At 41.3% G+C, this 8,464-nt stretch overlaps 1 pseudogene; it reads right to left on the bottom strand.

The window, feature by feature from the left end:
• Positions 1–5,634: 5,634 nt before the first annotated feature.
• On the bottom strand, positions 5,635–5,734 carry LOC127077220 (uncharacterized; annotated as a pseudogene).
• Between the last annotated feature and the right edge of the window lie 2,730 nt (positions 5,735–8,464).

Consider the following 8,464-nt stretch of genomic DNA (forward strand, 5'->3'; position numbering starts at 1 on the left):
ACAGGTGAATGATGGTACTCCAGTGATGACACCGGCGCCTGTGGGGTCGGAAGGGAAGCTTGATGATGATGCAGAAGAGTTCTTAAGGATCATCAAAAAGTCTAAGTAAAAACTTGTGGACCATCTACAGCAAACTCCCTCCAAAATATCGATCATGTCGTTGCTGTTAAGCTCTGAGGGACATAGAGAGGCTCTGTTGAAGATCTTGAAGAAAGCCTATGTTCCTCAAGAGATAACCATTAACCAGTTGGAGACGGTCGTGTCTAACATTCATGCCAGCCATGGGCTGGGTTTTACCGACATGGACCTGACTGTGGATGGGAGGAATCATAACCGGGCATTACACATCGCAATGGAGTGTAAAGGAGCCGTGCTTTCGCATGTGCTGGTTGATACCGGCTCCTCTTTGAATGTGTTGCCAAAGAAGGCTCTGGCTAAGCTAAACTGTGAAGGGTTGATTCTGACTCCCACTGATCTGATAGTGCGAGCATTTGACGGGTCAAAGCGGGCTGTATTCGGAGAAGTTGAGCTTCCTGTGAAGATAGGCCCAGAGGTGTTTAAGTCGACTTTCTATGTCATGGACATTCAGCCGGCATACAGTTGCCTGTTGGGTCGCCCATGGATTCATGCTGTTGGGGCAGTAACCTCGACTTTACATCAAAAGCTGAAGTATATATGGGAAGGCCAGGTTGTCACCGTCTGCGGAGAGGAAGACATCTTTGTCAGTCATCTGTCTTCTTTCAAGTACGTGGAAATGGACGGTGAAATATGGGAGACGCCGAGTCAAGCGTTTGAAACCGTTAAGGTAGAGAATGCTCTGTTTGCAAAGGAAGAGGAGAAATCGTCCATATCTTCATACAAGCAGGCCGCTGAGGTGGTGAAGAATGGAGAGGCTCCCGGTTGGGGCAGGATGATGGATATCTCCGCCAAAAAAGACCGCTTTGGAGTACGGTATCAGCCAGGCAGAGGCTCGCTGGGACAAGGCAGAGGACGCCGTACGTCAGTCACATTCACTAGTGCCGGAATGCTGGATCCCGATCACATCTGCATGATGAGTGATGAGGCTGATAGTGAATGCGAATTGGACCGATGGATAAAGCCGTGCGCACCAGGGATGGGAATCCAGAACTGGAAGGCTGAAGAGATCATCCGGGTCACTCTCCTTGAAGAGTAATAATTTTCTGTTTTTCAATTTTATCTGCATGAAAGCCATACGTGTTGCCCGACACGTAGTGGTTCATTGTAAGGGCCACCTCATGTTCATATTTGCAAGATTTTGCATCATCAAATAAAGGATGTTTTTCAGTTAAAAGCGGTGTTCCCTGTTTTTCATTTATTTTTGCAGTTTAAAAATAAAAACAAAATAAAAATGGCAATGTTTTCATTTTTCTTTTTTATTTGTCTCGTTCCGGTTCTAAAGCAGTGCATGAATCAAAATTCATGCAGATGCGATCATTCTCCGGATCTCATTGATAACAATCATGTTACACCCTTGTATGACTTCGACAATCCGATCTATCATGCTGAAGAAGAAGACGAAGAAGATTGTGAACTGCCAGAGGAATTAGCCAGGTTGTTGAAACAAGAGGAGAAGGTGATTCAGCCGCACGAGGAACCGATTGAGGTTGTAAATTTGGGTACCGATGAGGTCAAGAAAGAAGTGAAAATCGGGGCTGCTTTGGAGGCGAGTGTCAAGAGCAGATTGGTGGCATTGTTGAAAGAGTATGTCGACATCTTTGCCTGGTCTTATCAAGATATGCCAGGGTTGGATACTGATATCGTTATGCACAAGCTACCGTTGAGAGCAGATTGTCCTCCAGTGAAGCAGAAGTTGCGCAGAACTCGACCTGATATGGCGATGAAGATCAAAGAAGAAGTGCAGAAGCAGTGGGATGCTGGTTTCCTTGCTGTCACTAATTATCTGCCATGGGTCGCGAACATTGTGCCAGTCCCGAAGAAAGATGGCAAGGTGAGAATGTGTGTGGACTACCGAGATCTGAACAAAGCTAGTCCGAAAGATGATTTTCCGTTACCTCACATTGATGTGTTGGTAGATAATACAGCTCAATTCTCGGTGTTTTCCTTCATGGATGGCTTTTCTGGCTATAATCAAATCAAATGTCGCCAGATGATATGGAGAAAACAACGTTCATCACACCATGGGGCACTTTTTGCTATAAGGTGATGCCATTCGGTCTCAAGAACGCCGGTGCTACTTATCAGAGAGCCATGGTGACTTTGTTTCATGATATGATTCATCATGAAATTGAATGTTATGTTGATGACATGATAGCAAAGTCCCAAACAGAAGAGGGGCATTTGGTAGATTTGGCCAAGTTGTTCGACCGGCTGAGACATTTCAGACTGAGGTTGAATCCGAACAAGTGCACTTTCGGAGTGCGGTCCGGTAAATTGTTGGGGTTCATTGTAAGTGAGAAAGGAATCAAGGTTGATCCTGCAAAAGTAAAAGCAATAAGAGAAATGCCTGAACTAAGAACAGAGAAAGAGGTTCGTGGTTTCTTAGGTAGATTGAACTACATTTCACGGTTCATATCTCATCTAACAGCCACGTGTGAACCAATATTCAAGTTATTGAGAAAAGATCAAACGGTCAGGTGGAATGATGATTGCCGAGCGACATTTGAAAGAATAAAAGAATATTTGCAGGAGCCTCCGATTTTGATGCCTCCTGTGGAGGGAAGACCGTTGATTCTGTACTTGACAGTCCTCGAGGGGTCTATGGGGTGTGTATTGGGGCAGCATGACGAGTCTGGTCGAAAAGAGCATGCCATATACTACCTTAGCAAAAAGTTTACCGACTGTGAAACAAGATATTCACTGCTCGAGAAAACTTGTTGTGTTTTGGCCTGGGCTGCTCGCCGACTGAGACAGTATATGCTGGTTCATACCACTTTGTTGATTTCCAAGATGGATCCAATCAAGTACATTTTTGAGAAGCCAGCATTGACCGGACGGGTTGCGAGGTGGCAAATGATTTTGACAGAATATGATATTCAGTACACCTCTCAGAAAGCAATTAAAGGGAGTGTATTGTCTGATTACCTCGCCCAGCAACCCATTGATGATTATCAACCGATGAAGTTTGAATTCCCTGATGAGGACATCATGTTTCTCAAATCGAAAGATTGCGAGGAACCAATCCCGGAGGAAGGGCCTGACCCTGAATCCGAATGGATTCTGATGTTTGATGGGGCCGTTAACGTGAATGGAAGCGGTGTTGGTGTGATAACATGAAATTATATCATATTTTAGGACTTAATTCAATTAAATTTTATCATTATTTATTTCAGTTCACTTCATTTTATTAGATATTATGCGGTATTTTCTTCCTATTTGTCTCAGGTGGCTTATTTTGAAGCACAAGTAAAAATGGAAGAAAAGGAGGTGCAAAAAGAGAGAAAATGAACCAAATGTCAAAGCCCAGCCCAAAGTACAAGAACACAGGTGTTGTGCCTGTGACGGACGTCACAGAGGCTGTGACGAGCGTCACGCCTTGCACACTCCTGTGACGAACGTCACACATGGTGTGACGAACGTCACACCAGTCCCCTACATTTTTGGCGCAAGGAATGCTTCAGAGACGTTGAGGGAGAGTTGAAGCCGATGTCCACGCCTAAGTACTTTGCACGTTGAAGACCTTTAGAAGCGGAAGCAGTTACTCAAGGCACCAATATAAATAGCCATTTGCCAGACCTAAAAGGGTTCGACGCTTTTCCACATTTTTCTTTGCCGTTTTTGCTTTTGCATATTTTCTTTTCCAGCAGCTTAGGCATTGTTTCTTTATTATTTTTACGAGTTCTACACTATTTCCCTTGCAATTTCTATTTTCCTTTTTAGCATTTAGTTAATTCTTTTCGCACAATAGTTTCTACACCGGAAACTATTGTGTACTTTTTTACCGGATCTAACCTTACGTTAGAATCTAGTTTTTATTTCCTTCGTTTTAATTTGTTGTTTAATTGAAGAATCCAAGAACAAATCCTACCGGCTTGTGGTGGAGTGTTCAAGACTACTGTTTAACTTATTCAGGTTCTTTAATGATTATTTAATGCTTTGTTTTATTATTTATTTATATTATCTGCCTGGGATGAGTCTGTTTATGCATGATAAGTATTTAAGTTTGTTTAGCATGTCTGGCTAATTCGCTTAGATATCGGTATGTAAAGTAAGCGGAATAAGGGATCATAACTAAGTCGGTTTAATTAAATTTAAAATTAAAATCACTCTTTTTACGGTCTCAAATTACAGGTTTAATAACAAAGGTTTTTGCGAAAGTAAAAGACATAAAGAAGTTAAAATCAATAGAGCGAGAGTTTGAGGTTTTAACTGGACAGTGTAAATTAGACATTAATTCTAAATCAGGGCGAGAGCAATTTTTAGAGTTAATTAAATTATAACCTTTTTCAAAAAGTATTTTTAAAGATTGAATGTGAGGGCGAGAGTTAAGCATTTGAATTTAATTATATAACCTAAGTCAACAGAGCGAGAGTTTGAGATAAGGGTGTTTAAACGATTAGTGTTTTCTTAAAAAGAGTTTCTATGGACTGTATTGCTTTCAAAAAATGGTTTTTTGACTTAATTATAAGTGACAGCTACATTAACATAAAATCATGGTTTATTCAACAGAGCGAGAGTTTGAGATAAAACTTTTAATCAATAGAGTCAACTGAAAAGATTTATTTTAAAACCAAGAAACCGACAAAGAATTGATTCCCTAATTACGACGAACTACATACCGATATCCGCTTTATTAATATTTAATCTAGATCTTATTTTTAGTTTTAGCTTTTCCCCAAACAATCGAACATTATCCACCTTAGCTTTACGAAGTAACCTTAGATAACGGTATATCGATTCATAAGTCCCTGTGGGATCGATATCTTTTAAAACTACGCGATAGAACTGTGCACTTGCAGTTTGTACCCCAAATTCGACTCATAAAGTCGAGCGATCAAGTTTTTGGCGCCGTTGCCGGGGACTTTTATTTAATCGATATCGTAACTCTTCCATTACGCTGTAGAGACTAAGGTTTCTTTTTCTTCTATTCTTTCTTTCGTTGATTTGTATGCCACGCACTCGCTCACAAGGCGAACCGCTCTATTTACGAATCAACGATATCGAACTATATCTTCGAGTCCTACGACGAATTCGGGAATATCGTGCTGCAAACAATCTCCCTCCTGTAGAATTTCCTGATTTCAAAAAACATTTTTCCTTCGATAACCGAGATGGCAGAACCAGCTCGTGCTCTTAGAGATTACGCCGCCCCATCGCAAGATGAACCGCATTCAAGTATTGCTCCACCCGCAATCGAAGCAAACAATTTCGAACTTAAACCTTCGCTGTTGCAGGCAGTGCAACAGAACCAATTCTCTGGAAATCCTACCGAGGATCCAAACCTTCATTTATCCGTATTTGTCCAATACGTTGATACTGTTAAAGCTAATGGTGTCACTTCAGAGGCAATTCGACTTCGTCTTTTTCCCTTCTCATTAAGAGATAGCGCTAGAAGATGGCTTCAGTCTCTCCCTTCCAACTCTGTCACCACATGGAACGAGTTGAAGAAAGTTTTTCTTGCCCGATACTTTCCGCCAAGCAAAACAGCTATGTTAAGAGCCCAGATAAACGGATTTAAACAGAAAGACAACGAGTCTCTTTTCGAAGCATGGGAAAGATACAAAGACATGATGAGACTTTGCCCACACCATGGTTTGGAAGACTGGTTAGTAATTCACACATTTTATAATGGTCTCTTGTACAACACAAGGTTAACAATAGACGCCGCTGCAGGTGGTGCATTAATGAACAAACCTTATGCTGATGCTTACCAGCTTATCGAGAGCATGGCCCAAAACCACTATCAGTGGGGAACCGAACGAACAATGGTGGAAAAACCTCAAACGAAAACTGGCATGTACGAGATAAGTAACCTTGATCACGTCAATGCAAAAGTGGATGCTTTAGTCCAGAAAATTGAAAGTTTAAATGTATCACCTCCAGCCGCTGTGGTTGCTATAACTCAAAATTGCGAGGTCTGTGGAATCCAAGGCCACACTCCTACGGATTGTCAACTCTTGACAGGAATCCAAGCAGAGCAAGTAAACTACGCTCAAGGAAGCCCCTACTCGCATACCTATAACTCAAATTGGAAGAACCATCCAAACTTTTCATATAAAAGTAATAATGCTTTGTACACACCTGGACAATCTCCAAATCGAGCCCCAGCTGTACCCCCGGGATATCAGAAACCGAACCCATCCATGCCTAACAATAACGCCCCTAGGAAATCCAACTTGGAAATCATGATGGGAAACTTTATAGCCTCCCAACAACAAACCAATAAAGATTTCTTAAACCAGAATGTACACACTGGCGAACAACTTAAACAACTAGCAAGCAAAGTAGATGCCCTGGCTACCCATAACAAAATGCTGGAAACACAAATATCACAAGTAGCTCAACAACAAGCGCCTACTGCTGCCCCAACTGGTACATTCCCTGGACAGCCCCAACCTAACCCGAGAAGCCACGCTCATGCAATCATATTAAGAAGTGGAACGGAAGTGGAAGGACCGTCTGATCCAAGGATAGAAAACCAAAACCCTAAAAAATCAACTGAGGAAAGCGAACCTAAGGAAAAGGAAGAGAGTAATAAGGAAACCATAGAAAAGAAGGAACCTTATGTACCTCCACCACCTTATAAACCACCTATCCCTTACCCTCAAAGGCTTGTTAAAACCAAAGACGCGGGCCAATTTAGAAAATTTGTTGATCTCCTTAAACAATTAAACGTTACAATTCCGTTCACCGAAGCTATTACGCAGATGCCCTCATATGCTAAATTCTTAAAAGAAATTCTTTCTAATAAGAGGAAACTTGAAGATAGCGAAACCGTTACACTCCCTGCCGAATGTAGCGCTATAATCCAAAACATGCCTCCTAAACTCAAGGACCCGGGTAGTTTCTCTATACCCTGTCACATAGGAAAATTTGTCATCGACAAAGCTTTATGCGATTTAGGAGCCGGAATTAGCGTTATGCCTTTATCCATATGTAAGAAACTAGAAATGGGAGAATTAAGACCAACCAAAATGTCTGTGCAACTAGCAGATCGTTCCATAAAATATCCTGTAGGAATTCTTGAAAATGTTCCCGTACGCATAGGTCAATTCTACATTCCAACTGATTTTACAATTATGATTAGAGAAGATGATATTACACCCATTATACTGGGAAGACCGTTCTTAGCAACTGCCGGTGCAATCATAGACGTAAAACGAGGACGACTCACCTTCGAAGTAGGTGAAGAGAAAATTGAGTTCATTCTTTCCCAATTCTTGAAAGCACCTGCAATAGAAGATACATGTTACTTCATGGATATCATCGACGAATGCATAAAAGAAGCAGAGTTAGGAGAAGACAAATCATCCGACTACCTTGTAGAAGACAAATCTAACCAATGTTTAGCAATAACACCGGACCCTACGCAATGTCTTAACAAACCAACCCTTGACCTGAAAACACTTCCCAAAATCTGAGATATGAATTCCTAGACTTAGAACTTGAACGACCTGTGATAGTTAATGCAGACCTAGGAAGACTCGAAACAGAAAAACTCCTACATATCTTAAGAAAGTATCCAACCGCACTAGGTTACCACATCACCGATCTTAAAGGAATAAGCCCTTCTATTTGTATGCATCGCATCATGCTGGAAGAAGACTGTAAAACCTCTAGAGAACACCAGAGGAGACTAAATCCGATCCTGAGTGAGGTAGTAAAGAAGGAAATAACCAAGTTATTAGAAGCAGGCATTATATATCCTATATCTGATAGCAAATGGGTTAGTCCTGTACACGTAGTACCAAAGAAAGGAGGCATAACCGTTATTGAAAACGAAAAAGGGGAAACTATAACTAAACGAATCGAATCGGGATGGAGAATGTGCATTGACTATAGGAAACTAAACAAAGAAACCCGAAAAGATCATTTCCCTTTACCATTCATTGACCAGATGTTAGAACGATTAGCAAAACATTCACATTTCTGTTATCTAGACGGTTATTCAGGCTTCTTTCAAATACCAATTCACCCTGATGACCAAGAAAAGACAACGTTCACGTGCCCTTTTGGTACCTTCGCTTATAGACGAATGCCGTTTGGCCTGTGTAATGCTCCTGCAACTTTTCAAAGATGCATGATGGCAATTTTCGCCGACTTTCTCGAAAACATCATGGAAGTATTTATGGATGACTTTTCCGTCTACGGACAAAGTTTTGAAGAATGCCTTGAAAACCTAGAAAGAGTTCTTGAGCGATGTGTAAAAGTAAACTTAGTACTTAACTGGGAGAAGTGCCACTTTATGGTACAAGAAGGAATTGTTTTAGGACACATCATCTCGAACAGAGGAATTGAAGTAGACAAAGCCAAAATAGAGGTAATC

The sequence above is a fragment of the Lathyrus oleraceus genome, chromosome 4, assembly GCF_024323335.1.
Source record: "Lathyrus oleraceus cultivar Zhongwan6 chromosome 4, CAAS_Psat_ZW6_1.0, whole genome shotgun sequence".
Classification (NCBI taxonomy): Eukaryota; Viridiplantae; Streptophyta; class Magnoliopsida; order Fabales; family Fabaceae; genus Lathyrus; species Lathyrus oleraceus.